Here is a 25,791-nt window from a genome sequence, read left to right on the forward strand (position 1 = left end):
AGGGGAGGTTTAGGTTGGACACCAGGACGAGATTTTCACCCAGAGGGTGTTTGGGCACTGGAACAGGCTCCTCAGGGCAGTGGTTACAGCACCAAGCCTGACAGAGCTCAAGGAGTGTTTGGACAACACTCTCAAGGAACAGGGTGTGACTCTTGGGGATGGTCCTGTGCAGGATGAGGAGCTGGACTCAGCGGGTCTCTTCCCACTCAGGATATTCCATTGCAACAGAAATTGTGAGAACTGCTGCCTTTGCTGCAGGGGTGTAGAGGTTGTCTGCTTCAGGAAAACAAAAAGAACCCTTGGAGTGTGCAGTGATTTCAGAAACAATATCATGCATAACTAAAATGGGTTTTTTTGATTACGCTTTACTCAATACATACAATCCAAATGGCAATCAGAGAGTTGTTTTATTTCCTAAGAGGTAAAATTCAGCAATGCAGAGACCAAGGAAATGCAGAAAAAAGCCCCTCCAAACAAAACACTTAAGGGAGAAAGAAAAAGAAGAAAGAAAAAAGCTTATTTAATTTCAGAATAGTTCTTGGTATTCTTAAAGCCCTGAATGAAGATTTATGTTGGTCTTTCTTGATCCAAACGGGTTACCTCTCTTTAACAACAAAGATTTCTTTGAGAATGTTTAATGCTTATTGCTGCTGCCAGATACAACCTCCTACTTCTTCAAGGTTTTGAAATATACTGGGCAGTTCCTAAGCTTTCTTTGGCATGTGAAGATAATTCATGTGCTGGACTACAAACCAACTGCTCACCCAAAAGCACAGGAGGCCCGGATGATGTAGATTAGGAATAAACAAAAGGAACTGGAAAACTCTGTAGAGGTAACATTTGAACAACTGTGCTTCCACATTATATGGTGGAAAATACCTTGTGAACATGAATGGTCTGCAGAGGATCCTCTGCCTTTTGCTATAGAAAGGTTTGTTCTCTTGTCCCCTTACATGTGTACTCCACAGATAACACAGAAAATCCTAATCCCAGTTGTAGGCTGGTGAGAGGGGAGGAAAGGGAGGGAAACTAAAGCAATAAATCTGGATCACATACTCAGAGAGCATTGGCACAGTGATGGCAGCAGATGCCCAGGAGAGAGGGTGTTTGATCTGCATTGCATCACACAGAAAATAGCACGCATGGTGGGTTTTCCCAGAACTTAGCTTTCCTTCTGGAGTGCCCCAGAAATACCCTCTAAAAGCCCCAGGCATAATTGCTGCCCTTGAAGCGTTGTGTCAGTGCGGATGTGAATGGAAGAGATTCCAGCAATATGCTGGAATTCCATGGAGTAGGTCAAAGAACAATGGAGCAGAAGACAGAACTTGCATGAAGGTACCCCCTTCAAGGAAGCTTTGGTGTGGTTTGAAAACTGAGACAAAGTGTACATAAATGGATCAACTGAAATGGCTGTAAACAGCCCATGAAGACACGCTGCAATAAAATAGTTTAGAGCTCTTCTTCATTATCCCACTTCACATTCAAGGGGATGACTGGAAAAGAAGATCCTCTATTTTTTTAAGAAATCCACAGGCCTTACAGCAAATGAGCGTGTTTTCCAGTTCAAATATTATGAGTATTCTTCAATGTTTGCACAGGCTTGGGATTTCTGAGTCCATGTAATAATCTGCAAAAAAGTCCCACTTTTTTTTTGCTCTGCTGAGACTCCCACATGGTACAGAGTGGAAAACTTTGCTGTGGCATGTTTAATAGGTTGCAGAGTAGGCAGTATGTGGTTCCTTGGAGCAGCTAGGATGAGAGAAGATAAAATATGTCCTGCTTTCCCAAAGCAGATTGTATGGCTCTGTGGCTACCTGAAAGGAAAGACCACTTCCAGTTTAGCCACACAGACGTAATCCGCGTGTATTCTTAGATTTATGAGTGGCTGCATTACCCTGCAATTAGTCTGGATTACCCAAATGTGGGATAAGAAGCGGGGGGGAAAAGGTTTGCTTCTCATTATTTTTTCCTCTGAGCATTCATCTGCTTTACTCAGAGTTTCCTATACCTGATTCTTCGGTGTCTGTGGCCACCAACAGAGTTTCCCCCAGCCCTAGCAGTCTGGTTTAAATGTGTGTGCTGTACATTCTCCTTGTCCTGAGGGTTCTGCTAAAGGCATTTATCTGTTGAATGACGTGCAGACTGCCAGATTCAACAGATGACAGCTTAAGCACAGCACTAGTGACCACCAATGGTGTGGTTTGTATTTTGGGATCCTGCTTTTTCTTGAAAAAAAAAATAAATGTTGCCATTATTGACTTTTTAAAAAATTCCTTTTTTCAAGCTGTTTCTTGTGTTTTGATGTATTCTTCAGCTCTGTCCCATATTAAGGACTGATCTTGATTTCATGTGCCCTAAATTCATGCTGCCCCTCCTCTAGCCTTCAGCAGTGGCTTGTGGTTTGTGCAGGAGTTTGGGAACAGATGTGACCAAACAGGCACAGACACAAATAGATGATGCCACCTCCCTCCCTCCCTCTCTCTCTCTCACCTGTTGGCCATTTGCTGTCCTCTGATAAATTGAAGACAGAAGGCAGTTTAGAAAACACACAGATCATGACTCTTTTTTGTTTTTCTTGCCCTTTTTTCCGAGTGGAGGTCCGTACAAAGGCAAGGCAGGGGTGGAAGAGGGACATAAAACAGTCAGATGGAAAGCAGAGTCCCGAGTCCTCCAGGTTTGGTTAACTTTGCTACCAGCTGCAACCTCATCATGTGGGTCCTGCTGATGGGTGTACTGATCTGGGAGCTGCTTGGCAGCGTTGTTTTGGGATGAACACTGTCCTGTACTGATGGAATGGAATGCAGTTCAAGGTAATCTCTAAACCATTCCCCTAGGAAGGGTTTAGAGACCCAGGGAATTAAAAAGTCAGATGGATGCCAATGGGTAGAGGGCAATTGCATCCTAATGCAATCCTGCATATAACCACAATGGTCCTTAAGGGGGATTTTCTTAGGAAACAACATATGCAAAGATAATAACCTCCCTGCTGGTACTGGCAGATATCTGCCTTTCTGGCCGACTCTGATCCATTCATATGCACAACAGGGGGGAAAGGATTATTTTAGCCTACTTATTTTCTTTCCTAGTTCACATCATTCCCTGAGTATGTACAAATAGGAAGGATGCCAAGTTGTTTACAAGAAGATCAGGGATAGCTTGAGCCAAAACTATCAGTCCAAGTGCCCTCAAACTGTAGGGATTTTCTGATGTGGCTGTGACTCCAAAAGCTGTGACTCAGCTCCATCTCTGCGCTGGAGCGAATGTCAAAATGAATATCTAAGCAGAAGCCCCATTCTGAGCTGTACTGAGAGCTCCCACTGAGTGCCAGACATGAGAAATCGCCCTGACTCTGTCAGCATAAAACTTCCAAGACACAGGTAATGTACATCATAAATTTGAGCTGAGAAATTCTCTTTTAAGCGTTTTTCCTTTGAAAACCTTACCCAGCTCCTATCTTCTCCCCCTTCCAGACCACCCACAGATACCACCCACAGACCAGTCACCCCAGGGTCTTTAGAGGTCAGCTGTCATTCTCACTATCTTAATCCTGAGAGCATAGGTGCTCAATCAGAAAAATGGCTTTAAACAGGTGCTAAATGTCAAAACCACAGTTCATACCATCAGAATATTATTAGAATGAATATTGATATCTAAGTGTTTACTTGCTGCTGTGTTTGGATGTCGAATATGTGTGTAATAACAAAGGAATGATTGCAGAGAGGTGTAGAGGTTGGACGTTTGAGAGAAGGAGTTCTTGCTGTAAAGAAATCAACAGGAGGTACAGCATCAGCTCTGAAACACCAGCATGGTACCAGGAATGTTTATGTAAAGCAGTCAGACCAGCATCATCCTCCAAAACTGTGCTGTGAAGCAGGGCATATTGTAACAACATTTCCAGTTCTTCTTGTTTTCTGTTTTTTTTAAATCTTTCCTTCAGATATTATATTATATGTTGATTAAAACTGCAAAGCAGATGAGTGGCATGGAAGAATTTTCCAATCAATCAAAATGAAAGAAAATATTTTGGTGATTCCTTATTATATTCATCCTCAGTCTTATACTGCTGCATTTGTTTGGAAGTTTTTTGGGTGTTTTGTGGTTTTTTGGGTGAAGTGTGTTTTGAAGTACTCTTAGGTGTAATGCTTCTGTGCTGAGAGAGCTGAGACGTTCACCTGTGCCCTTATTGTCCCTGGCTTTGACAATGGTCATCCCCTGTTCTCTGCCTTCCCTAATGCTCGTTCAGACACAGATGCCACAGGTGACCCTCCTTCCTCTCCACTGAATCCACAATTGGATCATTACTGCAGCACTAGGGCTTGTCCTAGTTGCAAAAGGAAAATTCAAATTTGCTGCTTGTCCTGTTGCAAAAGGAAAATTCAAATTTACCTCTTCTCAATGGTTTGGTCATCTCTCACACAATTACTCTTTACTTTCATGCCCCCTTTGCTATGGAGCTGCTAAAATTTTGAGCTGTTATTTCTGTATTTTTTAGTGAGCATGATATTTGAAGAGTTATTTTTTTCAACAGCCTTTCTAAAAACCTGCTTTCCCCTCGTTTGACTCCATCCTTAAGACTTAGCCCCTGTGCCTCTAGGTATCCCACTCAAAGAAGAGAAAACGATTTTTGATTTGAAATACATTTTTATTTTATTTTTTTTTTAATTTCAAATACAATGTAACGAGAGCCATGATACACACGTGCCTGAGGTTGACTACATGACATTATTGCTGTTTATTGCTCCTGTCATCTTTGATTTCCCCTTCTGCTGCAGTTTTCACTTCTTGAAGCTTGTCTTAATTTCAGACCCGGATCCCACAAGTTACACATCTGCTTACCTTTAGTCATCTGCCCGTTCCCATTGATTCCACTGAGAATACACACGCACTTTAAATTAGGCACATGTGCAAGATTTTTGGAATTAAATCATGGGAAATGTAGTCTACTTGTTGTTATTTTTCCCAATTTCAACAGCCAGTGGCTCCTGCAGGTGGTCAGACCTGCAGAGATTTAAACACCATCGTTGGTAAAGAAAAGGCAGTTGGCCGGAAATCTGTAAGGAAAAAAGGTCTTGACAATATTAAGAAGTAAATTTTTTTTTTAGCAATAATAGTGGTGTGAGCTTTCATAGCAAGGGTTGTTCCAAGACAGTAGAGCTGGCAAAGACCCAGAGTTTTTATTCTTATTTCTTGAGGCGATTCTCAGATGAGAGACAGCTTTCATCAGACACAATTTTCCTCCTTTCCTTAAGCAAATCGATTTTCCTCCTTTCCTTAAGTGAATCAGTGCCATCACATCATGGGGCAGGAGGGATAGGGGGAGTGGTAATTTTGTAATTTCTTTTGGGGAAACACCTCCAGTATAACTGGTGTTGTGTTGTTTGGCAGTTGGGAATGACAGCGAAAAAAAAACCAAACACCAGAAGGATCTGGGAAAATGATCACAGAAGTTTCTGGGAAAAACTAAGGAGCAAAACCAGACTGAAGGGTGATCTGTACTGTCAAGATTGACCACACTATTATAATTTGGTTTTCGTATTTTGTTTATTTTCTTCATATTTAAACTATTGCAACAAGACCTGAAAAAACCTCATATTTTAGTTTGCATTAAGTATTGTAAATGCAATTTCATTTAAAAAAAGAGAAGTTGTGGTGTTCTAAATCACATGCCATATGATATCTGAAATGATTAGAATGAATTTAAACCATTAAAATAATTGCATTTATTTGGAAAAAACCTATATTTTTACTTTTACTTCCATTGATGGTACAGACTAGCTGTGGCAGAGTAAAAATGAGAGAAAATGAAAACTGTAGGAAGACAATAAAATGACAGCTTAATTTTGATTTAACAATTCATCCCTCTAGAAATGCAACTTCGAAAACGTGATTGAAGATGTGTGGAAGTTCAATATGATGTTTAAGTCCAGCACACCTTAAACACAGGTCTAAAACCAGCACCATTCCCAAAAGGCAGAAATTCTGAGCTGCCACCCTCCCTGCAGCTCTGTTGCCAATACCTGCGTTGTTCATTTATCCTCAGCGAAGGAGCAGGATCTCAGGGCAGCACAGATGGGAGGAGGTGGGAGGCCAAGTTTTGGCTCCAGCTAATCCCTCCTGCCTTTCCCCATGAGGCTGCTCTGGTGCTGGGAAGCCCCTGCAGCTCTGGGTCCCTGTTGGGAGTAGGAACCCAAAAGACAAAGTGAGATAAAGAGAAAAGGAGGCAGAGCAGAGAGTGTAACCCAGCGCTTCCTGGCACTGCCTCCTGAAAAGAGCCCTTCAGTCTCAATCTTCTGCTGCACAGAAGGGCATGAGGTGATCTCAGCTTCAGAAATGAGATAAATCAGATAAGCTAATTCATTTTTCTGCTGATTTAGTATCATTTTTGCCTGTGTTTGATTTGCCAGTTTTATTCCTATAATCTATTGGTAACTTGATACCTTTATGTTTTAGGGAAAAAAAATTTTCTCCCTTTCTACAGTTCAGCTGTTAAATAAAAAAACAGCAATTCATTAGGAACACAAAATCCTACTGGGGTGAATGCACTGGAAATCCAGAGCAAAATTTTTTCACAGTTACATTTTTGCCCTCTTCCCTGATATCTTCCAGGCAGGGCAAAAGTGATTAGGATGATCTGTTCGTTCTTCAGAGTATATTTATGTTTCCTTTGCAACAATACACATCTTTTCATGATTCTTTGGATAAAAAAACTATCCCCAAACCATGATTGCTCTCCCTGATATGTGCTAAATATTGACAAAGAAACAAAGAAAACATGTGTGTTGAAACAAGCTGACCTCTGGTACAAGCAGAGCAAACAAATGAATGCCCTGGGATGTGTCTTTTATTACTGCTAATTTTTTTTTAAACACCACGAGTCTCCTCTCAGGTTGGGAGACAAAAACCCCTCCAGTGCTGCATTACACTGGGGGCAGAACCAACAGCCATGTGCTTGTCCAGGCTGATAGATCCATAAAGGGATGGGTCAAGCTAGCTGTGTTGCTAGCAGCTCAGGTTTTACTGGAGCTGATGGCTTTTGGAGGGTTTTCTTCCACCCTGCATCACTCATCAGTCAGGGAGAGCTGACTATGTATGTACTCAGATTTTAGGTAGTGCCTGAAAGTATTCAGCTGGTTTGGATGGTGTCTGGAACCTGCCTCTTCATAAAATTCATCTTCAACGGGGCCAGAGAATCTTCCTGTGTAGTTCATCCAGAAATTGTCCATGAGCCAAGAAGTTCAGAACAACCTACAGCATGAAAATGGAATTAAAAGCACACATGGATGCTGTGCTGGAAGAAGTCTCAGGGATTGTGAGGCTTGACAGGGAAAAAGGCATCTTGCCCCAAATTAAGGGTATTTGGGAGCTTTGTTTGACCTTCATCCTGGCTATTTGCTCACAATTCCATCTTATTATTTACAATATCATTGAATCAAAATGTGAATTTGTCATGGAAACCCAGGATTCAAATGGCCTATGTTGCTTCCCCAAATTACAGCATCTCCTTAGAAAGGAATAAAGAAGAGTGCCCTGAGTAATCTGAACTCTTGCAAAGTGCTATAAGCAAAACATAGCTTTAATAAACAACACATTTTCTCCAATTCTTAGAGAGCATTTTATAAGAAAAGATTGCAATTACAAAAAAAAAATCATTATAAATATGTACATATAAAATGAGCTATTTCAGCTTAATCAAATTTTCAGGAAAATGTAAACACTGGGGATGTACTGGCAACAGTAAGACCAGTGGGGGCCATTGACATGATGTGGGTGAGGATCTCTGTGTCACTGCCTTGCTTTTTCTCTGTAAGGAAAACAGAACAGTGACAAGCCATTACGTTCATTCATGCATTTTACTCTTTCCATTTATTTGGCCCTTTTGCCAGAAAAATAATGGAGCATCCAGCAGATGACATAGTTGTACATAAATAAATATTTATTCAAATCCCCTGCTTGCAGTCACTGCCCACTAACAAAATACCACAGTCAGCTGGACTGCTGGAAAGCAGAATGCATCCAGAAATTTTGCTTAAGGTATGCAAAATAATGCTCATTTTACTACAGCTTTGAAAGTCTCATCTGCTTGTAAATGTTTGTGTGTGAGGACCTGTGTGTCTGTTAATGTTATGTGATAATCTTGGTGTGTGTGTATATATATATGTATAAAATATATAAAATATGAATTACATTTTATATATATTATATATATAAAATATAATTATAATTATATATTATAGTTATTATATCTATATTATACTACTATACTATATAGTATATGTAATTATTTTATATATTATATATAATATATAATTATAATTATATATTATAGTTATTACATCTATATTATACTACTATACTATATATAGTATATGTAATTATTTTTAGCATATATAAAACATGATATCTTATAACAAAAATATGGTAATATATTTCAATATGTATAGAAATATTATATCTTTAAAGATATATATAAAAATATGGACTTTTCACATCCATTTCACTTTTCTTCCTGTCATTCTCAGGTGCATATTACTGACAAGATTTGCCCTAAGCACACCTGAGGTTTTCTGTTGTACATATCAGTTTTATAGGACCGATGCACATCCTTTTCTTTCCCTAATCAGAGTTTGAAGAGGTTCAGCCACATGTGTCTGGCCTGAGGAAAAAACTGTATTAATAGGGACAATCTTCTTACCTTTAAAAATTATTCCCTATGATTCAAGTGACAATGAAAATAAGGAAAAAAACCAGCTATTTGTTACTATTTTTTAAAGCAAGTCCAAAACCCAAGCCCTGTAGCAGGTGAGACAATCCATGTCTCTCCACATATTTCTACATATTTTTAGGAGTTTGTTCTCCTTAGGAGATAAATGGGAGCTTTCTCTGCACCTAACAGAAGCAGCAGCCCCAAATCTCTATTATTTTTAAATTTTTATCCTACTTTCACAGCACAGGCACCATTAACCTCTGGTGGACCCACCAGCCCTGCTGGGTATCTACAGATACTTTGGCTGGTCCAACTCATTTGCTTTCAAGATTTTTGCTACTTGTGGGCAGACTCCTGGAAATCTGGACACAGCATTCGTGCAGATAATTCCTGTCTTTTCCAATTTATTGCTAGTTGTCTCTTTCAGGACCTTTCAGCCTTGAATATCAGCTTTCCATTTGCAATTCATGATACTAGCTGGAAATTTCACAGGACAAAAGCAGATCCTATGGATTGGCTTAATTCCACTATCGTTATTTTTAGATTCTTGTGAATTAAGGATAAACCACAGCAGGTTTGAATTTTGTTTTGCTTTTTAATCTAAAGATACTGTTTGTTTTGGCTCAAAGGGAATTGTGAGAAATACCAATATATTTAAAGGGAACACATTGAAGTGCTTTCTGAGGACAGCAAGTGAACCTTAGCAGTGAAATCCTGCTGTATGTGAGGTTCTAAAATTGCAATGTACAAATGCTTTTCTGGGATGCAAGAGTGTCCAAATGTGTGTAGTCCAGGATGATATCCAGTCAAAAAATGGCTAATGTATAATCAAAAATTTATTCTCATAATTTAAAGGAATCTGTTTATACTCACATCCAAAATCTCTAATGACATCACGCACCAGGAAACAATGAAATCTCATAAAGCTGTTCTCTTCAACAGAAGTTTTAAAATATGTTCAGAAAGACTCGCCTCTGCTGCCTGACTTCAGCCTCAAAATCTTAAATCTGACTGTTGGCCACTTCTCCTTTACCTCTTCTACCACAGAACAGCATCTTGGCTTTGCCTTGCCAGCCTGCATCAGCCCTACCAACACTCTGAAATGCTTCATACAGAGCATCCCCTGCATTCACTGGGAAATACTAGAGGTCCTGATGTAATTTCTCAATAAAATAATGAAATTAGATCCTAGTGAGCTAGGGACACTGGACATTTGAATTTGGAGCTCCACACTGCCATGGCTGCAGGCAGTATAATTTCATAGTTCTTGGAATATGTGTAACTCAGGAGTTACTCAGAAACATAAACTGCAATTCCTGGAGGTAAAGTGAAATATCCATTAGTTGCATATATCCAGATTTGTCTACTCTAAAAGAATATACATTACAGACAGATACCCCTGATACCTGACATATGGTTTTCTTTTGGGGAATCAGTGCTGTGTAAGTATTAAACTGTTCTATTCTCAGCTTTGTGCAAAGGCTCAGTCTATTATTTGCCTTGGTCTTCACAAAGAAAATTCATTAGTTTGAATTGTTTTTATTAATGCTAAAAGTCAGGGAAAAGAAAAAAAATGCTAGGGCTGAACTCCATAATGCCTTGTTGTACCACTTGGAAAAATTTGTTTGTCTGTGCTTTAAGCTCCCTGTATTTCCAGTGGTTTCAGTCTGTGTACAAGACAATAGGAACAATGTGGGAATAGAACAAATTCTTAGTGATATTAACAGTGCCAGGGGATGCAGTTCCAGTCCCTGGAATTGCAAAGTGTGTCCAGATGCTGCAAGGATGCATATCTTGTAAATGCTTATAATGATAAACAGATAATAAAGGTTGAATTAAACAAGTCAATGGTTTTGGCCTTGCTGACTGCAAGTTCTGGAGTGTACATGAAATAAACCATCTCCACAAAAAGAGCTGGTTGGCTCTCTCCCAGCTCCAAGGACATTCAGGATACTGACTCTCCCTCCTGGGAATGGTCCCTCTGGGGCTGCTTTCCAAAGCCCTGACAGGTTGGAGCAAGTTTTAACGTGTAGTGCCCAAACCTTATATGATTTGACAATTTCGTCTTTGCTGGGTGGCAGTTCAGCCCTTTCTTTCAAAATGCTGAGGAGAGGAGGGTTTGTTTGAATGGTTTTGTCAGAAAATAATTGCAGAAGGACAGCCAGTTCCAACACAAACCCCAGGGACAGTTCTGCTAGGTACCTAACAGACAATTCTAATTTATCATCAATGTGTTTACTTAGTGCATGGTGTCCCACATCTCAGGCACTGCACAGACCAGCCTCCAAGACCTCAGCCCTGGAGAAAGCTTTTAAACTCTATTCCATTACAATTCATTTAGAAAAACCGGTTTAGCTTTAAGGAAAGAAATGGAAGGTAACTGCACGGTAGGAATTATCTTGGCTGTGCCAAAGGATTTCCTGTCTGTTTTTTAACTCTCCCTATTCTGAGTTTCTTCAGTAAGAAAATTTGTCTGTTACTCTGAAATTACAGAGAACAGGGTTTCCTTCAGGGTGTATCAGTACCTACATAATGTTAAAGATCACCATCAGTGTTTTGTCAGCATGTAATGCACTTGATCCATGCACTTTATTGATGTTCCTAATGAGGTCCAAAGATCCTGTGATGGAAGGTGTGATGCCATGTCAAGGTATTAGTGATAATCACTTGGCAGTATTCCAAATTTTCCTGGTATCTTTGAATTCCAGCAAACGAAGATCTATTTGAAATTAAAATCTGATATGGAAATGTGTCTTCTACCAAGGCTGGGCATTGCTGGGTGGGAATCTGTTACCATAAAGGGAGCTAGAAGGCAGCTGAATGAAACCTTAGACAAAAGGGAAGAGTTTTTTTTGTGCTAAATGACTAAAACTAAGGCACTTGGCCAAGGCATGCATGCATCATAACCCACGACTTATTTGGGTGAAGAAATGCCCCAGCATTTCCCCTTCCAGCACACTGACAGCTCGCTCCTGAGCCATCAGTTATCCACAGCAACGTGCCCAGGACTGGTGCTGCCACATGCACAGTAAAGCCTGCTGCCCACAGAGGCCCAGTTTTGGATCTGGGTGCTGCTTTCTCCCAGAATTATGTGTTTGGATGTGTGTAGCACAACAAAGTGCAGGGCAATGCCTGCACGGTTCGTAAATTGGCACCGACGCCTGCTCTTTTTCCAAAGTCAAGTGTAAAGTCTTAGGGCCCTGCTGATGAAAAACCCATCTGATCTGGCTGGATCACAGAAAAAGGAGGGCCCCAAATTATGAGCAGGATCTGTTCTAAAAGCCGTGTGCTCATGTAAAAATATGATGGAATATGGGCACGGAAAGTTCCTCGTGGATTTCACTAGATGCACAGGGACTCCTGGTATGCACATAAATTTATATGTTGTACTCAGAGACATGATGCAAAGAGCCAGGAGGCTGTAAATATGTTTCCTTGCTGTATAAAATAAGGTGATAAACAGTGACATGTCAAAAGCCCTGGAAAAAAAGAAGGCTGGGGTCAAGCATGATATCTAACGAGTCTCACTTTTCTTTGCCCTGCCTACATGTTTTTATTTCTACAGAGTGAAACCAGTAACTCTTGTTTGACAGAGCAACCATGCTCCCTGAACAACCTGGGAAACTGTTAATGGCCATACCTATCTGAGTATTTGACATAAGCTGCAGGAGAAATCAGCACCTGTTATTTGTAGAAAAGACAGTGAAACATTCCTAAAATACAGGATTATAAAAGCATACTAAGAATATGTTATAGTTCTCAGAAAAAATAGTTGCTTTCAAATTATCTCATTGAGTTGAAATACTCACTTTTATTTCTTTTTACTGTTGTAATCAAAGTGTTCAGGAAAAGATAAAGCTGAAGAATTTTCCATCAGAAAATCTCTCAGTATTTATTATTGCTATCTCCATTCTTAGCCAATTCATGCAAAGCAGACTCTATTCCTTTTTGCAATATATGCTTAATTTCCCATAGATTAAAAATCCTGTATTGGATTGCAACAATGTTTGAGTTTTGTGGAGTTTTGCTGTATTTTTTTTAAACAAAAATGCCAGCTGCATTCATGCTGCTCACTTTCTGCAAGTTGTACTTGCAGTTTGACTGCCTTAGCTCCCTTCCTCTCACAGCTGCTTGTGTGCAAAGGCTTTCCCACCATTAATCCCCAGTGTGATGGGCTTTGTACAAGTGGCCATGCAGAAGCCTTGGGAGGACTCTCTGGGAGGATTTGGCTTTTGTAAGGCTGCCTTCAGGCCAGTTCTTTCTCCTTAGGAAGTTCATCATCCTGTCAGGAAAGGCACAGAGAGGAGTGAGGCCAGGTCCTTTGGCAATTCTGGATTAAAGCTTTAATCTTTGGACTACTTGAATGTGCCCTAATTTATGCCACGCCAAAGCTCCTAAATTATGTCTGAAGCAGCTCTATCCTCTTAGGTTCTCTTTAGTTTTAATGTTTCTCATTAAAAATGATGAAACACGAACCACTGTTACTGAATACTCATCTTTCTCACCAACAGAAAAACCTCAGTTCTTCTGGACATGAAACACTCAACGTGATGGCAGGTTTGGGCTTTTTCCAGCCTGAGCAGGGCTGATTCAAGCAAGGACACCCAGGATCTACACAGAACTCCACCATGGCTGATGCTGCTTAGATCTTACATGTGACTATGAGGACAAATTTCAGAGGCAGAGCTTGACATTATGTCATGGCAGCTCTGCAGCCAAATGCTGCTGGTAAAAAATCAGTTTAATGTTATGGAATTACATGTGTCCAAGTATAAAGGCCATCAGCAAGGGAAAATGGTAAAAAAGCACCTTTGCTCAGATTTTGCTTCCATATTCCATATTCTTTCAACAGCATATGTGAAGGAAAAATCTTGGGAGCTGAGAAATACTGGGCAATAGAAACAGTTGTCATAGTAATTGTCTCCTATATATACAGGGTTCATTAAGTGGCTTGTTAATTGCTGGTGCCAGTATAACAGAGGCAAGAGAGTGAAAAACTGTCAGTCTGTCAGTCAGAGGGAAGGAAAATAAATACCTCCAAAGCATCACAAAATATTCAGAAAAAGTAAGTTTCCAGGGGAGAAGAAAGTTTCAATAAAATTATGACTTTAGCTCTGGAAAATAATTCAGTTAGAGCACAAGTGGTTGCCATAAAAATTGTGTATATTAGTAAAAAGCACTGTTGTGTGTTTCAAAATAGGAATAATACCTTCTAAGCATCTCAAATGTCAGGTTTTATTTAATAAACTTGGGTAAGAAATATATATAGTGTATAACCACATGATGTTTGTGGAATTTTACTACACATGTAAAAAATGCTGTAAACATAAGGGGCTTTGTGCGTGTGTTTCTCTGTGAGAAACCCACTCCATCCTCTGAGAAAGCTTATCACTGGAAAGACAAGATAGGCTAGAGCAGAGTGACATAGAGCCCAGTTCTGCAAGCTGTCACAGAGCATTCTGCCTTGCTGTCACAAGGACTGCAAATTCCCTGAAAGAGTCACTTAAGCACTTTGCAGGAGATAAGTGTTCTTTACATCCTCAGAAAGATTTTAGAAAAGAGAAATGAGCGTGTATTTCCATGGACAAATGGCTCAGACAACACAGCTAATGGTGTTTGGGGTTTGTGTGGGACAGCAGGACAGATGAGTTCCCTCCATAGAAAAGCCAGGAAAAATGTAAAATTAGTGAAGGGCTGATCTTGGATAGGAGATAAGAGTGAGCAGTTGATGCTGTTTGGGTTTTCTACTAAACGCAGCTGCAGGCAGGCTGGAAGAGGGCTGCTTTTTCACGTGCATTGAAGATCACACACATGTACATTTTTGCCTCAGTTACTAGGTAGGTGTTAACAGAACAGCTGAGCCCTGTACAGGACTGGTTGGGGTCTATTTTTAGTTCTGCACATTCTGTTCTGCACGCTGCCGATGCTTCAGCCCCGGCTCTCGGTACAACTCGCGCTTCTCCTCTCGAGGCTGCCCCAGTGTTGTGCTATTGCTGCCAGGAGGTCCTGCATGGAAACAAAACCAAACCAAACCAATAAATCAACTGTGATAAAAAACAACAACAACAACAAAACAAGCAAGAGCGCTCTGCTCTCTCCATCTTGCAAAACAAAGTCCTTCAGGCATGATTTATTAGTAAAGCCAACTATGGACAGTTAATAATGTACATCTGGATCTAATGAACAAATGCACAGCCAAAATATCCTCTTTTTTTTCTTTTTTTTTTTCCTTCAGGATTTAAGTGAAGTGATTCATCTGTACTTTAACAAAACCTTTTATTTCCACATGAAGAGGTGGGCAGCCATTCAATCTGACATGATTGAGATTGTTTCAGTCAGTTCAATTGCCCAATATTTTCAAATTACCTTGAAAAAAAAACAATAGAGAAGGACACATGTGTGCTATTTGGACCTAAGGAAGTATAAGTCTCTACCTACAAGATGTCTAATATACATAAATCTGTGTACAAATATTTATGATTCTATTAGACACAGAGAAAGTAACACACTTGCATTAACATGAAACATCACAATGAATTAGGATCATAAATAATAGAAAGTGCATGTGGAACAAAAAGTCTGGGAAATTCTTTACTCATCTCTGTAGCCTTCTGGGCAGAAAAGCTTGTTTTGAAAAGCAGATGCCCCTGCCTGCTGTAACAGAGCTGGAGTTTTGCAGAGGGTGTTCACTGCTGTCAGCTGGCAGTGAGGGTTCTCAGCAATGCTCCAATCCTGAAATGCCCAGACTGTGATCCACCAGCAAGCGTAGAAATGGGTGGACATTTCTTGAGGAAAAAGCTCAGTAAGACTTTCTCTCAAGCATGTGTACAACATTTCAGTACCCCTAAGTGATGCAAGCCAATAGAACTACTGGCACATTTAAAGAAAAACAGAACACGTGTGTGATTGCCTGGAGAACTGGAGTCCATGATTTTAATTCTGTTTAACAGTGGTTTAACTCTTAGCGTCATGCAGCTATCAGGCTGCTTTTCTTCTACTCCTGTTTTTGGAAGCAGGTCTTGATCCTTGTAAAGGAGCTTTTGATTTAGTTTAACATCACTGCTAAGCAGCAGAGCAGAAAAACAAGCAGCGTGGTGGAGTTTTTCCAATTAATTTGGGATTTGCAGTTAAATACAGGTGTCACAATTTAACATATGAATAATTCATAAACCATCAAACAGCACTATTTCAGTGGAGGAGTTTCTTAAAAAAATAAGAGAAAGAGTCAAACATATGCCAAACATTTACAGGACTGTTAGCAGCAAGTGGCTGAAGGAAAGTTGAAAAAACTGCCAATAAAGCAACTTAGCTGATGGGTTGTTTAAATTCTCAAATAGCAGCTGATGACTTCTTCCTATTCAGGGCGAGTTTCCTGACTTACAGCTTTGTATTCATTTCTGTTTCTGAAAATCCTTTACAACAGGAAAGCAATTATCTCTGAAGGAGATGGACTGAATCTGTAATTTTTTTCTTGTTCTGGAACCTAAACTGGCATATTTTTCCATGCAAGAAAGTCTGTTAGAGCTTGCAACTGTATGGGGAAAATAAGATATTTGTGCTGATAATTGGCATGACTCTTCTTGCATGTTATTGATTTTCTGCTAAGAATAAATCTTTAGGTTAAGAAAAGCTAGTTAAAAGTCCTTTTATCATTTTAGTTTAGCTTCCACACGTTGTGAAGTGACCAGACATGTGACAATTGAAATTAAGAGAAGTGGTAACATAATGAGATATTTGTATCCGTCTGCATAGAAAGATAAATGGGTTAAATGCTGACTTCACTGTCTTTATTTTGTCTAAATCTTCCCCAGAGGTGACACACGAGACCAAGAATGATTCAGTGGTCTGATAAGGGGAATTCTGCACGCCTCCAGCCACTCTTCCTCTGTGAGCCAGTAACTAAAATGGATTGCATTTGGGCACTATATTTAGTTTTGCCCATAATTCATTATCTGATCCTGGCTGGCACCCCAAATCTGTTCTTTTGTTAACACACAGATTTTATGGTATATTGAAAAAGCCTGCAATCTAGCTTCTTTCCCTGCCACCCAAAATGAAACTAAACCTTAGAGCAGCATTTAAGAGGAGCTACTACCACTCAGATGGGATGGCTGGAGAAGCCTTCCTTGTTCCCAGACTGACGTTGTACAGGACTTCCTTAGGTTATGTTTTACTTCCTTTATCATATAGCTCAGTAGCTGAGAGGTGAATATCTCAGGTATATGAAATATCAGATCCACATCTTATTTGAAGCACACGAAGGTCCTCAAATGATGCAATAGGTAGGATGTGGTAACTGCTCTAGCCATTGCTCAGGCATCCAGTGATCATGAAATCATCCAGCGCTGTCATGGAAGTTCATTTATAATGAATCCCCAAAATTATGTAGCATCATTTATGTTACTTTTAATTTATATTATATATTTAAATTACTCTTTATTTAATAAGGAGAAAGAAAAAAAATCAATGATTTTATAGATGAATGGACTACTTTTTTCTCCCTTTTTTCTTTTTTTTTTTTAAATCTTTTGCATCATTTTCAGTTTTGATTCCTTGAAGGGCTAAATTAAGCATGGCAGGTATTTTAGCGGGGGCTCAGCTAATGGTCTATCTGGAGATGTAATGAAGCACTGAATATTCCTTCCCCTGGGAGCTGAGAGTGCTGGCTGTTACAATACCTCACTTCTCTCCTGCTTGACAGCTGAAGGACTATTTTAAATAATGGCAGGAAGTCCAGAGCTTTCCTACATTCTCCTTTCCTTGCAGCATGCCGGATGCCCTGGCACCAGAGAGCCTTTGAAACCTTCTCCTGTTTCTTCCACACCTGATGGTGATTGTTTGGCTGGAGATTTATAGCTGGCCTGAAACTCAAGGCTTCCAAGGAGCTGAAGTTACAGAAGCTTGCAGTGATGCTGGATTCCCTGGAGGGGTGGGGCTATCATCATCTGATGGCTGCCAAGCAGTAAAATGAGATGATAACCCTACCAACTCACTGGAAAATCTTTGCCATTGCACCCTCGCAGCAGGACAGACTTTTCTTATGTTCAGAAGGAACTTTCTGTGTTCCACTTTGTGCCTGTTGCCTCTTGGCTGTCACTGGGCACCAGAGAGAAGATTCTGGGTCTGTCTTCTTTGCTCCATGAGGTATTGATCAGATCCCTTGAGCCTTCTCTCCTCCAGGCTGATCAGTTCCAGCTCTCTCAGCCTCTCATGGGAAAAATTCTCCAGCCCCTCCATCATCTCTTTCCTTTGGAGGCTGTGGTTGCTGCAGCACTATGAAGGTCTTCAATCACACATAAAACTCTCAAACTCCCCCTTTTCTGCATCCTTGTTGCCTCCTCATCCACCCTGCTTAACCAACAAGCAGTATGGGAGAGACCAGAAAAAAAGTGCAAGTTCTTTATAGGAATTTTAAGAAATTTAAGGTTTCTTTCCTGCTTGCTCCTTCAGAACCACGACACAGTGTTTAAAATGACACTGCAAAATTACAAAACAAGTGTTCCTGCCAATGTAAATAAAAGGGGAGATAAAGTTGGAGGTGATTGATGGCTGTGGGAAGGAGAAGCTACTAGAGATACCTGAAAGGAGAGCCATCAAGCTTTATTAACCAAGACAACAGTATCTCATCAGGGATAAAGCTCCCTGATGTAATAACAGTGAAAAAGAAAAATTTATTCCAGAGATGAAATTAGTTCAACATCTGAACAATATTTTCAAACTGTGGAATACTCCCTCAGCAGTGATTCTCCCTCTCATGAGCCTTTTGCTCGTTATTCTTTCTATTACTATCATCATCAGAGTCCCTGTTCAGAGGTAAACCTGTACTGATAGTAATTCTCAGAGAAGTAAGAGAAGGATTTATGTGGAAAAGGGAGGAATTAGGAAAATCCTTTGGCAGCAAATGTCTTTTTTTTTTCCCTTAAAAATAGAAAAAAAGGAGAACAGTGGAGTTCCACTGTCAAACAAGCAGCCCAAATCTGAGCAAAGATGGAGTATAATTTATTTTGTGAAATTCTAACAAGTAATAAGCTAGGGGAAAAAGAGATTAGGAATGTCTTTGACAATATTAAATTATGTTATTAGGTCTTGAATGATCTCCTTGAAATTGTTAGGAACAGAACATATGCACATTAGCTTTTGGGTGCCTTACATCCTGGAAAAATAGAACGTTCTAGCATAGCCCTATACATAAAAGTTTTCTTGTTGGTTGTTTTTTTTCACTAAGACACCCAAGCCAAACCTTAAAAATTATTTTTATTTTAAATCTTTTTGCAGTTTAGCAGGTTGTACAGAGAGGAATGCTTTTACAGCTATTTTATTAGTCCCTAAAAGGGTTTTATAAGACAATTTTGAACTAAAGCATCTTCAATAAAGTATAAAATAATGACTTTGTAGGATCAAAACTCTATAAATAATGGCTGCTTCTACGATGGCTGTGAACAGGTTTAATGTATCAATTGTGAACATAGACAGGCCAGTCAGTGAAAGAGGGAGCCTTTCACTTTTTCATGCTCAAAAACTTTAAATGTTGATTTTTCATAGCTTTTGACTCTTGATTTCTCTCTTCACTCCTCTTTAAGGGGATAGAAGCTGCTTGATTAATTGCTCTTAGAAGAACAGAGTAGGGCTGTCATAATGACTCACTCAAAGATCTATTGAAACAATAATTTGTGACTAATATAGCCAATTATTTGCTCAGCTATAGCCATGACAGTTCCAACTTCTTGTGTTGCTTAAAATTTATGACTTTAATAGTGCTACAGATTAAATTTAAATATTCATTTTAATACCAATTCTATCTATTCTAGTAAAAAATGTCAATAGATCACAGCAGTAGAGAACTAAAAAGCAGATATATTTTTAAGAAAGTCCAACATAATTCCTTTAAAAAATTGAATCATCTAAAAAGAAATGTAAAAAGTATTTTAAAAATTACCAAGCAACAAATTGTTCCTTTATCTTCTTTTGGTGACCTTCATATAGAATGTAATAAGTTGCTGAATGTCTATGGTAAGATTCTGAAGAATGATTCAAAAAAACCTACAGAAAAAAAAATTGCCATTATAACAATTTGCACATTTTACGAGGATATCTATGAAACTCCAAAGACTTTTTCTCCATTGCATTCTACAGAAACTTCTTGATAACAGATATTTGATTTGATACCCATTTCTACATGCATTTCCAGGTGTTTGTTCACACACATATTTGTGTGTTTGTGTGTATTTACGCATCGCCTTGTGGATTTACGCTGGAACGTGTTTGTTGTAAGAGATTAAATACTTAGAGAGTAGCCATGAAAGCCTTGCCATGGACTCACCCACCATCTGTTCAGTGCAACTGACTTCCAAGAGAAAGAGGAGGGCAGCATGGAAAAGGTTTATCCCAAAGAAATATTGCATTGCATTAATCATATGAGCAGTGTTCCTTTGTTTAGAGCTTTAGTGTAGTACACAATATAAAGGATCAGTTCAGTGTAGAAGCTGTTACTGAGCTACAAGACAAAATAGCTGGTTTTCTCATTTTGTTCTCTGTAGACAAATGCACTTTTCCATATTATTTACTCAAAGAGGTACATTTTCCTTTGGCATCCTGACATTATAGAAACTTCCTTCAAGCATGCGGAACCTTGTTTCTCCATTTCATCTCTCTGCTCCATGAAAAAAGAGTAATTTTTCATTCCAAGGAGAGCTTTTCCTTGGAGAAGGAAGTTTTCTGTCTGCTCATCTGAGGAGATAGAAAACTCATGATGCGAGAGATTTGCATGATAAACAGTATTTGGAATGAAAAATTTAATGAGCACAGATATTATCAGAGTTGCTCTTTAGCCCCAAGTGAAGATTAATGACATGTGTTTTGCATTTCATGATACACTTTTTGAGAACCCCTAATTAATGGAAAATACTTCCATTCTCAGAAATACGCAGTCCTTGCTGTTGAGTAAGGTCTTGTGTAAAATTAACAAGACTGAATAATTATTTCTTGGCTGCCACTTTGTAGCTGTTTAGATGACCTCAGCTGGTTACTTCATGCATTCAGTACTTATTGTTTCAAAGCTTTTCCTATCTTCAGGCAGCCTTCCATATCTAAGGACACCTTAAAAAACAAGGTGAAAAGCAAGAAACATGAATAAACAGCAACCTTTTGCTGTCAATATCTTTTTATTGGATGTTGAGTTCAAAACAGCCTGTAATACTCTATTTGCTAAGTAAGCCCAAGTTCATCAAATGGTCCTCTCAGTCATGCATTCCTTTAGGAACAGTTTGCTTTTGTTCACTGTTGGGTTGTTTTCCCCTTGCAACCAGAGTCATGTTTTTTTAGATCATATCTATTTTCTGAATAAGCACAACATTACCAAATGCTCCTCTTTATTATGGGTTCTGAGAACGTGTAGATTGCAATAACAAATAAGAGGGTTTTTTAAACACAACAGCAGAGAGTGATGAAGGGATGGGATGAGCTGGAACAAATCTGTGCCACTGACAGCACAAATAAGGATGTGGGAGCTCAATTCAGGCAGACCCTGTAAGAGCATGAGAGAACAAAGATGTTATAAAGGCCCTCTCCTAATCAATGGCTCACTTTGCTTTTGAATAAAATCTGGGAAAGAAATGGCAAGAAAAGCCCACAAACCACCACCTATAAATATATTTTATGCCAAAGCAACAGGGTAAGATTCCCTTTTTTTTTCATGCTTGAAGGACGTGATTTCCCTGCTTACTTTCACCAGAGATCTTACAATCTCTACTTACATTTTAAATAAGATAATTTCTATTGCTTTAATGTGACAAATCCATCTAGGATTCATCAGAGTGGTGCAGCTCATGGCATTAAAGTGGGGTGCATCTATTTCCCTGGGCATGCAGTACAACATTGTGAATATCCCCGAGTTTCTCCATGCCTTGGCTGGTGTTTTAGCACATTCAACAAACTCCACTAAAAAAGCTCATCTAACTCCCTTCCTGAATTCCCTCTTACTTGCCATTGGTGGCGGTGAGGAAGTTCAGAAAAGTTACTCTAAAACACTCTTGCCTATTTCTAGGTTTTTCAAACAAATTTGGCAAAACATAACCAGAAGGTATCGAGGCCAGAGCGACTCACATTAAACAGACCTTATTTCACGGTGCCTGACTCCTTTTGAAAACTCTTCCCACCACAGGGAACTCCACAGAAGGGAAGTGCTTTGTCAGGAATTATGTCTGCTTAAGATAGCTGCAACCCTGACTTTTGATAACAGGGGCACAAATCAGTCACTACCTGGATACCAGATAACTGGAATTGTCCACAAACCCAAGGAATTAAATTGGTGTGTGCATGCATACATGAACACACAAAAACGGGCAATAGCTCACCCCAAACAGTTTAAAAATTAACAGTTTTCCCCCAGTTTAATTTCCATTCAAAATGTGCCCCCTTGCTGAAATCCCTCAGTTAAATCACTTATCTGTGGCTCCTGTATTCAAGTAAGTCATGCTCTGCAAGCTGCCCAAAGAAGATTAGAAACTGCTAAACCTGTACAACATATTCCTTTAGTTATTCTGCACTATATTCTTTTATAGATGCACCAAACCCAGGCTTCAGTGAGAAAAAAAATGGTATGAGTGAACACTACAGCTGTGGGGCATGCAAAGTTTTCAGGCAGATTGTGTGGTGGCAGACTGTCATATCCCATAGAGGCCATAATTCCACGTAAATAACATATGACAGACAAGTTGCCAGTGTATATCTGCAGGAGAACCATGCTAAGTTTTATATTCTATTCCTAAGCCACTGCCTGCAAAATAGCAGCAGCACAGAGAACCATTAAGCTTGTTACACAGCAGTGTGGCAAGAATTTCTTTCATGAACATGAAAGCGTGATGCTATCTGTATCACTCATCAAACAATAGGTTTCTGTAATCAATTATAATGGATACTCCCAGACTAGTAGAAGAAATGGAGGGTTGGAAATTAAGATGGGATTGAATTGCCTTTATCCTCACATTTTCAGAAAAAAAAATTGGAGGTCTCTCAATCCTCAAATGGAATGAAACTGATGCTTGAAAAACAGTGTTTTCTTGATATGGAAAAAATTTTCAGTTTTCTAACAATATACCTACTGGAAACTAAAACTGGAAAAGGCCTCTTGTATGTCAGCCTCCTCTTTGGTGCAAAAAGAGAGGCAGCCAGCCTGTGGCCATGCCTTGCCTCTTGGCATCCTGCTGCCTGGCTTTTTTGGGAGAGACTGATGATTGCCTGGAGTCTGCCCTGGGGCTCTGTGCTGCCTTAGGCTGCATGTAGGGGGATGAATCAAAGTTAAATGAGTGTCTAGCAGGGGGCAGAGCCCACCTGTGCAGCTGCTGCTGGCCACCAGTCCCTGCAGTGCGACAGCAGGAGCAGAGGAAGCTGGGGAAGTTGTGAACTGCCCCTGAGAGAGCCAAAAACACCTTTAGAATAACCCTGGTTTTCTACCACCTCCCTGCTGTGCAGGCTAATGGGGGCTGCTCAAACAAACAGAAATATTTTTATGGGCTGTGAAGTTAGACTTGTGCTACAAGGAGGAGAAATGGGGGAATATTCCAGAAAGGGGGAGGTTTCAAGAAGCTGCAGCTGATTATCTGTTCATTATCACATTTTCCAGCGGTTTCTCTCCATAAATGTGAAAATGTCTGAAGGGTTGTGGCTCTTCCAGCTCCTAGATACTGAGGCTCATGATAAACTGCATGGCATCTCCCTCACTTCCCCAGATTTTCTCTCCACATTTACACTAGCCAATTTGGGGGCCATTCTTTGTTTGCAGCAAAGACACTAAAGCTCCAGGTTATGTTTATGGAGTGCAGCCAGGAATAGAGAGGAAGGAAAGACAACATTCATGCCTGGGGGTTTTTTGCTTTAAAAGTCTTCCACAGGCACACAAATTAAAGTACTGATAGATATTTAATTTTTCTTTTTTTAATGCTGTAACCATACGAATGGCATTTTATCATTAAAACACAAAGATGTATGTTTCAGCAGCGATAGAAAAATATTGACATATGTAGAAAATATGTAAGAAATCCTTTACTGTTTGAACCAATCCAAAAGTCAAAACTTTTAAAGTTTCTTTATGTTAGGACTTAGAGTAGTTGAAATTCAACAGGTTCAGCTGCACCAGTGAAAGCGCTGGGTGACTTCTCTTATACAATTTTAAAACTGATTATTGGGATATAACAAAGCTTCAAAGTATAGAATGTCTGAGCAGTTGGAGTATATAACACAGGGTATTTATATAATCCTTGGCTATATCACTACAGCTTTTTGCAGCCTGAGATGACAGAAGGAAAAGCCTCTGTAAAACAACCACCGATGCAAAGTCTACATTAACTTTACTTAAAATACACATGAAAAATGAATTTTTAAAAGTGATATGAAGAAGTTAATGCATATTTTTGTCCAAGCTAATGCATTTTTTTCCCTGAATACAACTCTGAGGGATGTCTTTGCTAATCCAAGTCCCTTCTCACTCCTCTCACCCGCAAAATTCAATTCCTGTAATCCTTCATTTGGGCCAGACTATTTCTACATGCATCTACATTAGATGAATGCAGAATTATCTCTTGAATTCGCTGAGAGATGGCAGAACCTGCTGACGGATCGAATCGTCTTCCCGCAGTCTCGCACCTCCGTGTGGCAGACGCTGCTGCAAGCTCAGAAATGTTCCTCAGGGTATCCCTGGTGCGAGATGCTGTGCCAGAGGAGCTCAGGAATTAGCACAGTGTGTGTCAGGCAGTGCAGAGTTGGTGTGGCACTCATTTTTCAGACTCTCAGTACTTTTCCCCCTAAGCCTCATGCCACAGTACTGGCGTGCTCCTGCTGGGACAGACAGGCTGCGGGATTTTTCCCTCCTCCACCCCCTACCTGCCAGGATATTCTTTGCTGAGCTTTGTGTCATGTGGCATTAGGAAAGCTTTGTTCTCAGAGCTTAATTCTCTTTCTACAAGTCTGCACTGGGGTGACATTTACAAACTAATGCACTTGCCCTTTAGGTAGCCCCTAACAGACACCTCGTGTCCAACAGGAATTACAGATCATTTTGCTCTGAGAAGGAGCTTCAAGGAAATTCAGGAACAAACATGCATCACAAGACTCAGTCCCATTTTCAGCAATGGTCGGTCCCATTTTCAGCAACAGTTTTCTCCATGTATGCAACAGTTCACCTCTTCCTACTAATGTCTATGTTCAACATAGAATTTGTACTTGAGCTGAGGAGTAAAGGCTTTTTTCAGTCTTCCAATTACAGATTGTGTTTTCAAAGTTTTATAATGAAATTGATAATATATTTCTGTATGTCAAGGCCAACATCAGCCTCATCCAACCAAGTTTTTTTCAATGATATTTTAATTTATCTACTAACAGCTACTCATCTTCCCCACCTGAGTTCTTTAGTACTTCTCTGAACAACACGGTTCAAGCATACTACTGGTATTAATTTTCTTTGTACTGATATAAATTCCTGTTTAAAACAAGAGGCCTTAAATAGCAGTAATTAATGAAAAAATTTCTCACACAAACTTTCATTTGGCTATTCTGACCACATTACTTACATGTATGACATAATGCTTTGTGTCATTAGAAATTAAGAAATGAAAGGGTGAAGCATGTACAATACCATAGCCAGAGACAAATTCCTAACACTCTTCCCTTCCACATAATGTCATTCCCATAACTAGAGAAACAAAAGAGAAAGAAGTGTTTTATTTTAAAAATATACAGAAATAGGATAGAGGAGTGAATCATTGTACAAACAAATGGAAATGCTTCTTGGGAAATTAAACACTCTGGCTGCATTTGAAACCTGATTGTTTGAAAGAAGAAGCAAACTGTGTTTAACAAATGTTTATCCACAAAGCCATGGTGAGTCTCCTCAAACATGATATTAAATAGCAGGACAGCTATTAAAGATTGATAAATTGCTGTAAGTACATTTTTTTTCATTTGAGAGTTTGGATTAATTCCTCCTTGTAAATGTCTCCAAGAGAGATCACTGTAGAATAAGTAGTTTATATCTGATTCTTATAACCCACAATGCAGAATGACGACTTGTGATTCAACTTACAAGTAACCTCCAT

The sequence above is a fragment of the Fringilla coelebs genome (assembly GCF_963513975.1).
Source record: "Fringilla coelebs genome assembly, chromosome: 4".
Classification (NCBI taxonomy): Eukaryota; Metazoa; Chordata; class Aves; order Passeriformes; family Fringillidae; genus Fringilla; species Fringilla coelebs.